The sequence below is a fragment of the Rhinolophus sinicus genome, linkage group LG12, assembly GCF_036562045.2.
Source record: "Rhinolophus sinicus isolate RSC01 linkage group LG12, ASM3656204v1, whole genome shotgun sequence".
Lineage (NCBI taxonomy): Eukaryota > Metazoa > Chordata > Mammalia > Chiroptera > Rhinolophidae > Rhinolophus > Rhinolophus sinicus.
In genome coordinates this window covers 33,969,712-33,979,613 of record NC_133761.1, presented here as the reverse complement: position 1 = coordinate 33,979,613, position 9,902 = coordinate 33,969,712, and the positions used below count along the sequence as shown (strand labels likewise).

Genomic DNA, 9,902 nt, shown 5'->3' with positions numbered 1-9,902 from the left:
ATTTCTCATCTCTCAGGAGAATTCCTCACCAGCTGAAATTTCAAAGAGGCAATTTAGGGAAGTTGTTTCGGTTGTCTAGCTATTTATAAATTATTGTTATCAGTCCAAAGTCTTGCTGATTGCTGAAAGTTTTACAAAAAAAGAAACAGTATTATGGTCATTTACTTCTCAACTATTACTTTGCTGTTTATATACCCACATGATTCCCTGAAACACAACTGAAAAGAAATTGCAAAATTATGTTTCCTAATCACATGTTAGGTTTACAAGTGGTTTATAAATGACTTTTACAGAGAATAATTCCTGTCCACTCATTGTGTTCAAGCTTTTCTACGTTATTGTGCCACGTGTGTGTTGGGGGATAGTGGTGGTAATTTGGGGTACATAGCCAAAACAAAGTTAGTTGTTTTTCAATAGACAAATTATATGAGCACTACTTATACTTTCATTTATAAATTAATTTTATGAACATTTATTGAGTACCTTTATGTCATAAGGAAACTTCACCTCTCTTTGGGCTTGAGGTTTTTGTTTTTTGTTTTGATTCGTTTTTTGAAAGGAGACATCATCCCAAGGACTTTACAGATATACAAAGGCAGCGACAGTTACAACAACCTAGATATGATAAAAAAATAGTTTTGATTCATTCCTTGAATGCCTCCATCACAGAGGCATTTATAGCAATGTTAGCAAGATTGTGAAAGGACAAGAACAAGGCCCTGTGCAGAGCTGTGGGAATCCTCCTGTGGCACTTTTAGCAAGTATTGGTGGTAGGAACTTAATAGATATGAACACTGTGAGGTTTTCATATCTATCCTTTGAACAGATTTAGGAAATACAATTGATCTGTGCTCAGAAATCTGAAATACAGTATTCTTAATAGTAATTTTCCCTGAAGCTTGGGTATTTTCCTTTCCATTAAACTTCTTAGTTTTCAGTGAGGAGAATATAGCCCTGGTCCTGATGTGTCATTTTGGGATGATTTATCTTAAAATTATAGTGAGGAATTTTTTGTCAGAATTCCACCGTTCCACCAGCTAATTTCAAACTGGGTTTGCTGACTCCAACTGCCATACATGGTCCCCAGTATGTAGAACAGGAAGTGGCACGCTAATATGCCAGGAATAAGGCGATTGCTTGGATAGACTAACACTTGGCAGTTTGAAGGAATTTGTTGATGTAAACCTAAATCGTAGGTTAGAGACTGACTTGTGGCATGCATTTCTGCCAGTTATGGCCCATTGTGCCATCAAAAATGGGAAAAAGTACTTACTGCAGTTGGCTCTTTGGCATTGAAATCACTGATGGAATAATCAGAAGGAAATCTTCTAAGTTATAAGAAATGATGGATTGTGACACAGGATGGTGGTTTCTTGTGTTATCTGCTTTGCCTGCCTCACTTGACATGAAAGAGGAGAGGCACTAGAGAGCCAGGGAACTACTGAGTGGTCCTTAGCACTCACGTTCTCAGTGACAACTGATGCCTGCAAAAGCTCTTTCCATCCTGCCACTGCAAGGGCCTACTTTTTTTTTAAAGAGTTGGGGCCTTAAGAAGGCTCTTTTTCAGTATCTGTCCTGTGGAGACAGTCTCCCTGAAGTGTCTATACCTTCCTCTTCTAGGAGCATGCATGATGTATACCTAGAAGTCTGCAGCAGCAATGCTGAACACCAGGGGAACTATAGCTAATCATTGGAAGCATGCCTACAACTGAATGCATTTTTTTTTTGTTTTTTGTTCATGGATTTGTGCATATTCTAAAAAAAAAAAAAAAAAGTACTCTAAAAATAAGATTTGCCAAAGAAGAAATAAGAAAAAAACACACCATCCACGAAGACCAAATGGACTACTCTCTTCATTAATGCATTGTGTCATTTGAGTTTCTCCATACTTATTTCTCATTGACTGCTCCTCTCCCTGAGGAACTCAATTGTCCTCCATTGTGGAGCTCATACTATTGAGGACAGGTCTTGAAGATTCGTTCTTGAGGTTCCCACTTCTCTGCTTTGTAACTTGCCACCTCAGTCCTCTATTTCTGGATGCTTGGGTCCAAATATCTTGCTTGTCTCAACCTTCCCTTTGGATTGACTGTAAGTTCCTTGAAGGGACAGCTATGTTGACAGCTGATGTTTTAGCTTGTCCAGCGTCTGCTTCCTCTTCTGCAAATAACACCTTAGTTACTAGGGTGAACTTACTCTCCCATTTTGTCACAGGCTAAGTAGCGTACAACTAAGTTATTCTGCTCTATTCTGCCTGGAGGTGGTCACATGATTCAAATGAGGACACCCAAGCTTTCTGTCTCTGTGCTGAGAGTTTGAGCTTTGAACAGAGTCCCTCAAGAATGGAAAAGTGCTAGAGCTGATTGCTCTCAACGGAGCTCTCTGAAGAGAAGGCAGGAAATCCTCATGCCTGCCTTTAGCTGCCTGCTTCCCATCCTTTATGAAGCCTCATTGGGTAGCTCTTTATTGGAAAGACATGCAGCAGCTCACTGGATTCCATGAGCTGCCCCATATATTTCCAATAAAGCCCTTTATTTTGTCCCAGCTGGCCAAAATTGGTTGTTGTTTGCTGATAAAATATCTTAATACAGACTCGATCTTCTAGTGCCCATTTATATGTCATGATGGTACACAGCATGTTGAAAACATAGTGAAGGTTGTTGCCTACAGCTCAGAAAGTCCTAGAATTCAAAGGGATCATGGATGTGAAATAAACCAAAGAATATTCTCCCTTACACCACTTCATTTCTCCCAAGAGTTTTAGAAACTTGTGAGTTTAAAATGGAGAATTGGAGCAGAAATTATGGAAATTTATGACCATTATCTTTTTTTAAAGTAAGCTGTTTAAAATTTCAGAACAGTTTTAAATTTTCAGAATTATTATGAAAATAGTGTGCACTTCCCATATAGCCTACAGCCAGTTTCCCTATTATTAGCATTTTACATTAGTGTGGTACATTTGTCACAGTTGATCAGTCAGTATTGATCTATGCATTATTTAGATTTCTTCAGTTTTTCCCTAATACCCCTTTTCTGTTCTAAGATCTGATCCAGGAATCCACACTACATTTATTTTATTATTTTTTGTTTGTTTTTTTCCTCTTTATTCTCAAACTGATTGTTAATGAGAAAATACGTGGAGCAGATTAATAATGTAACTCCAATCTTTCGTCTTCTCTTTCCAACTCAAGTACTGGAATATGACACTTGTTTCATTATATTCTGATTCTCTCTCTCCTTTCTTTTTTGACTTTAGAGTCCTTTCTAAAAGGAAACATACTCCTGGCATTCTATATTATTTCTAATTCCCAGGTGGAAAATGAGATGATGAAGTGACATCTATGAACATTGGAGAGTATGAACATTTTTACAAACAAGACAATAATTCAGACCTTTCTTTAATTCTTCTCTATTATATTACCATGACAAAATATTTATCAAAGTCAGAGATTACTGATATGCAATAATGACCATTGACTTTGCATTAATGGAGCTATCAATAATAAACTCATCAGTGAAGTAACTGGAAAAAAGTTCAAATATAAAGGGTGATTCACTATTCTGTTTATACAATATTGAAACAACCATCACATTCAAACACCCGGAGAGTTCTAAGTAATATTAAATAATAATTGATAACTCTGAAATACTGCAACATCTTGAAGTACCCTCTGAATGACCAAAAACAGATGAAATCAGATGAAATTTTTTTAGTATAACTCTAGTTTAGGTTTTTTGTTTGTTTGTTTGTTTGCACAGGACCATATATTTTTTAAAATTGTTAATCCATGTAAGAGATACACAAAACCCTTAACTGACTAGACTGTTCAATAAATAGAGATAGCGCCACACTGCTTTGTTGTTATGGACTAATGAGCTTATAATTCAATAAACCCTTCTAAGAAGTTCTAGTCTAAAGAATGACATGTTCAAATTGTTTGTTCCTATTATTAACAAAACCCTCCGATTCCTTTATAAGATGTTAATTCCTCTGAATATCATCTTTAAAGGGCCTGATTTGATTTCTGTCAGAATATTTCACAAGTAAAGTACAACCCTGCGGTCTCTAGTCTATGGGTTCTTCGTGAGTTTCAGTTCAGGGTAAGCCAGTACAGTGACCTTCCCACGAGTTCTTCATGAGATTTTACAGTACCAACTCCAGTACTTTCTACAAAGTATCCTGTCCTCTAGGTTTTTAGTAGAATGTCAAATTAATAATGGCATGTGGTGTTTCCTAACATAAACTGCCAAAATGTGCTAATTTCCTTGGAAGAAAAGCCATGGCTGCAATCACATGTGTGAGTTGACAGACATCCAAATGGATCCTTTATAAAAAGAAAAGGATTGTGTCTTCTGGAATATGAATGTCTACTTTTAATAAATTCAAACACACCCCAACATAAATATCTTCAAATCTGATGGGTTTTACGTGGCTTATCATTTCATAAGATTTTGGCACCAAGTCTCTGGACATTATGAGGTGTGATAAAAAAATATGGTGACTATTTAAATAAAAGAAATTTATTACAATAAAAAACATATTGCTATTAATTCCCTTCAAAATACTCCCCCTCACTTCGAACACGCTTATCCCATCATTATTGCCACTTTCTGAAGCAGTTCTGGAAGTCCTCTTATGTGCGTGTCTTTAGTTGTATTATGGTGGCTGCTTCAATGTCCTGAATCATTTTGACTTTGGGGAAAAGCCAGAAGTCACTCGGTGCCAGATCCTGTGAAGAAGGTGGATGAGGACACACCATAATGTTTTTATTTGACAGAAATTGCTGTACCAGAAGTGATGTGTGACACAGAGCCTTTCCAACATGATCAGAAAATATGATGAATGCTGCTGTCCAGTGCCATCCAACGGAAAAGGCAGGGATCTTCAATACGGGAAGCTGCACGTTGAACCTTAGTAAAAGTGTGTGACACGTTTCAACTTTTTTGGTGGAGTCAGTCAGGTGTGAACTATTGTTGAGAGAAAGTGTGTTTTAAAGTGTGCTGTACTTCATCCTCCATCATGACAACGCTCCATGTCACACATGGCTTCTAGTGCCCATTCTGGTATACAGCAATTTCTGTCAAATAAAAATATTATGATGTACCCTCATCCACCTTAGTCACCAGATCTGGCAACCTGTGACTTCTGGCTCTTCCCCAAAGTCAAAATGTTTGAGGACATGGAGGCAGCCATGACAGCACAACTAAAGATACTCACAAAGGAAGACTTTCAGAACTGCTTGAGAAGGTGGCAGAAACACCAGGATAAGTGTGTTCAAAGTGAGGGGGAGTATTTTTAGAGGGATTAATGGCAATGTGTCTTTTACTGTAATAATATATTTTTTTTATTTAAACAATCACCATGTTGTTTGATCACACATCATATATAATCCAATCCACTGCAGTAGAGAGGAAACACCTTGAAGAGATACTCCTGGTATGAAACATGGGTATTTTGGTAAAATCCTCTGTAAAAATAATTACCAATTAGAGGATAACCTGTGAAAAACTTCTCTGAGTGGTTTAAGTTTAAAAGATACTGCATTAGGGGCCGGCCCGGTGGCTCAGGCGGTTAGAGCTCCATGCTCCTAACTCCAAAGGCTGCTGGTTCGATTCCCATATGGGCCAGTGGGCTCTCAACCACAAGGTTGCAAGTTCAATTCCTCGACTCTTGCAAGGGGTGGTGGCCTGCGCCCCCTGCAACTAAGATTGAACAGGGCACCTTGAGCTGAGCTGCCGCTGAGCTCCCGGATGGCTCAGTTGGTTGGACCGTGTCCTCTCAACCACAAGGTTGCCAGTTCGACTCCCCCAAGGGATGGTGGGTTGCGCCCCCTGCAACTAGCAACGGCAACTGGACCTGGAGCTGAGCTGCGCCCTCCACAACTAAGATTGAAAGGACAACAACTTGACTTGGAAAAAGTCATGGAAGTCACTGTTCCCCAATAAAGTCCTGTCCCCCTTCCCCAATAAAATATTTAAAAAAAAATAATTAATTAAATTAATTAATAAATAAAAGGTTAAAATAATTGCAAAAACCGCAATTATTAAAAAAAAAAAAGATACTTCATTAAAGTGCCAGTATTGATGAAAACATCAGTGTCTGTCTTCATGATGTACTTGGTGTGGGGAGTCACCCACCTGAATGCCATAATTGTTTTAAAGGTCAGGTTATTATATGTGTCTAAAAAATCTTGTCATATTATATTATGTCACCGTATAGGAGGTATTCATCTTCTAAAGACAATGCCAACACTTTGTCTTCCCTTTCAACTTGTTGGCCTAATAATAAATATGTAAGAACCTCATATCTCCCCCAAGACTTTTTTCCACCCCAAATAACTCTAAAGGCCTGTCTGCCTTTCATATCTGGGGTGTGAGATCACCAGGATGACAAGAAATGGGTTTTTATGAGAGCAGTTTGAATGCTCTCAAAGTGTGAAGCAAAATGGTCTGTCAATTGGCTCATACTCATAGAAGTACATCCAGTTTATATGTTCTATCACATCGTCGTGCCACAGGCTGAGGTGCCACATCAGGAGGAGACTCAAGATGGACAGCAGCAGGAGGCTCCATTTGAGGGACCTCAGTGACATCCTACTTAGGAGGGTGGTCGGAGAGCCAGAGCCATCCATAGCATCTCAGAAGCATGTGAGGCTCAGGTCCTCCTTCTTGATTTATTTCTTCTGAGTGAATGAAAGATGTTCAGTTTTACCAGTTGAACATTCAGTAGTAAGGAGCAGTCCAAAATTATGCTTGAAATTTCTCTGCACTGCGGGGGGCGGGGGGGGGGGGCAGGGGAGGCACGCCTGAGAGAGCACCATGACAGAGCAGCCTGTGGGAAGAGGCAACAGGATGGCCAGGTCCAGAGAAACTAGGAAAACTGTAGGATTTCAGATGAGACTAAAGCACTAGCTGAAGTTCTTTGTTGATTTCTGTATTCCATGCTTTAATTGAAAACAGATTTGCTGGGAACTTCCTGGACACAGCAGTCAGCTCCAATGAGGACAGTGGCAAATCCCCAGCCCGCCACTCCCCATGGCTGACCAGAGCCCTCTCCACACTACATTTGGAAGTCTCATCTCTTAGACTCCTCTTGATGTGATGGCTTTTTAGACTTTCCTTGTTTTTGATATCCTTTACAGTTTTAATGAGTAATGATCAGGTATTTTATAGACTGTCCTTCAATTGGAATTTGTCTGATATTTTTATAAGGTTTAGACTGTGATGCTGTGTTTTGGGGAGGAAGACCTCAGAGGCAAAGTGCCCCTCTCATCACATCATTTCAAGGGTACCTACCAACAACATGACATCACTATTGATGTTGACCATGAAAAACTGGTTCAGGTAGTGTTTGTTAGTTTTCTTCACTTTAAAGTTGTTTTTTTCCCTCCCTTTATATACTGTATTCTTTGGAAGGAAGTCACTATGTGCAGCCCACGCTTAAAGAGTAGGGAGTTATGCTCCATGTCCTTTAGGGTGCAGTACCTATATAAATCATTTGCAATTTTTCTGCACAGGACATTTGACTATTTCCCCTATTATCTATCCATCTATTAAATAATTTATTTATATTAATATGGATACATGGATATTTACTCTATACTTTGGGTTGTAATCTAATACTGCTTTATATTGTTCCTCAAATTCTAGCTTTGGCCATTGGGAGCTCTTTCAGTTGGTTCCTGTGTCCCTTTAATATACTGCCTTGTGTGTGTGTGTGTGTGTGTGTGTATGTGTGTGTGTGTGTGTGTGTGTGTGCACTAACTTGCTTTCCAGCATTGCAAGATGTTCTAGGCTTATCTTGCATATTTCCTGTTCCAGTTCTAGTATCAGCATTTTTCCACAGAGCCCTAGTTCTTTTTACTGGATAATGGCATTAAAAACCAAGATCTGGCACTAAGTATGCTTGTTACTACTGGGTGTCATTTCTTCTAGGGCCTCCCTGCTGAAAGCAATGAGCTATATGTTTGTATACTAACCCATTTGTATACACATATCTGTAAATATTGCTATATGCAACCATATGTATCTATATTAAGGTAAACATGAATTCATACTGATGTCTCCAGCTCTAATCCTTCATCACATTCTAGCCTTGTCCTCTTGCTAGTCTGTAACTTCTCACCCTGACAACGAGAAACCTGCCTTCTGCAACCCACCATCCATTTACTTAAGTGTACAGTTCCAGTATACATTTATTGCTGTTGCAGCATTGTTAACTCATATTCCTGTGGGAAAAAAACTTTTTATCATCTAGAGTACAGTGCTTACAGTACAGTTAATTTTACCTTTAGCTTTATAGTTCCTCTCATTTCCACAGTTACTTAGATGAGCACTTTATTCCCCTACCTTCTGCAGTGGGATTGCTTCATACCATTATCTTTTAAAAATTATGTTTAATGTATATCCATGGGATAAAAACAGAGCTAAAGGGGTCAAATAGTGCTGAAAGACTTACATTAAAAGATAGAAGTCCCCTCCTCTTACTCTCATTCCATCCTGCCCTGTTTCCCAAGAGCAACACTTTTAACTGTGAGCTGTTTATATCTAGGTATCTAAATAATGTACTTTGTAACTATCTCTTGAGACATCAATTCTAAACATTATCCATTGATTTCCTATTATTGTAGATAAGGATTTAGCTTTATTTCACCTCTTTCTCCTGACTCATTTCTTTCCAACATAGTTATATCACCGTTTTTAAATTAAATTAGTATTCAGTGTTTACATTATTTATTTTCTTGTTAATTTTTTAAAATCCTGGAATGAATAATTACTTTATTCTTTGTACCTGTTGCTATCTCTCATCCTACAACATTTTTTCCCACATGATCAAACTTATTAGATAATTTTCAATTCTCTTACCTCTCATTCTCACCTAGGAGCCTCTTTTCTGGGGTACTTCATTAAGGATAAGTATACAGAGCCAGGAATAAGGCTGTTGATCTCTGGGAACTGGATGGAAAAGGAGACAGGGTGTCATTGTTTTATATGCAGGCTTTCACCTAATCTCCCTGTTCTCAGACTGGTGCCTTACCTCACCTTCCACGGTGCCCAGGTCACTGAGTCCCAAGCTTTTCTGAGTCACCTTCTATGAGACTATCTTCTTATTTTCTGGGAGAATGTGGGTTGCAGTCCTTGAGTGGGCATGAAGGAAGGAGGACCCTGGCGTGTATGTGCTTTTCATAAATACCGGGGGTGCCAAACAAATGTATACAAGTGGACACTTTGGTCAACATTGCTCAAGCAGTAGTTTGCCATAATCAGAAGTGTCTGGACGCTGACAGTAACCACTTTGACCATCTCTTGTAATTGGAGAAGTCAAACGTGACTTGTATTCATCTTTTATTCTCAGCTTATATTGAGTATTACAATTTTAATACAGTTTTTGTTTCTTAAAATGTTTATACATTTCTTTGGCACCCTCTGTAGTTTCAAGCAAACAAAGTTTCAAGCAAACTTTCTGCTTTCAACCCTATGTCTCACCCTTGCTTCAGAGGAGCCTGGTAACTCTAATTCCTGTACCTTCCTTAGGTTCTCTGCTGCAATGCAGCTAGCTTGTTTGTCTTAGGCATACTGACTACATGCACATAGGTTCCTCTTGCTTTACTCTGCCAAGGCAGTAAGAATACCTATATCTGTTTTGCACCTTCACTTAATGTGGTTCAGGGTTATTGACCAAATGGGTAAGTCACCTGAGCCTCAGCATCTCTACATTAAAGTTGGGATAAGAACAATATATACATTATTGGATTGTATGAGGATAAAACAAGATAATATATATGTAACACATAGCATAATGCCTGGGATGTGGTAAGCTTTCAGTAAACATTATCTGCATTTATTATAATCTATCATGACAGTTAACATAATGCCATTCAAGTATTTGATAGTTATCTAAAATA

The 9,902-nt window shown here is 38.5% G+C and overlaps 1 pseudogene; it reads right to left on the bottom strand.

The window, feature by feature from the left end:
• Positions 1-4,208: 4,208 nt before the first annotated feature.
• Positions 4,209-6,625, bottom strand: LOC109437406 (UDP-GalNAc:beta-1,3-N-acetylgalactosaminyltransferase 1; annotated as a pseudogene).
• Between the last annotated feature and the right edge of the window lie 3,277 nt (positions 6,626-9,902).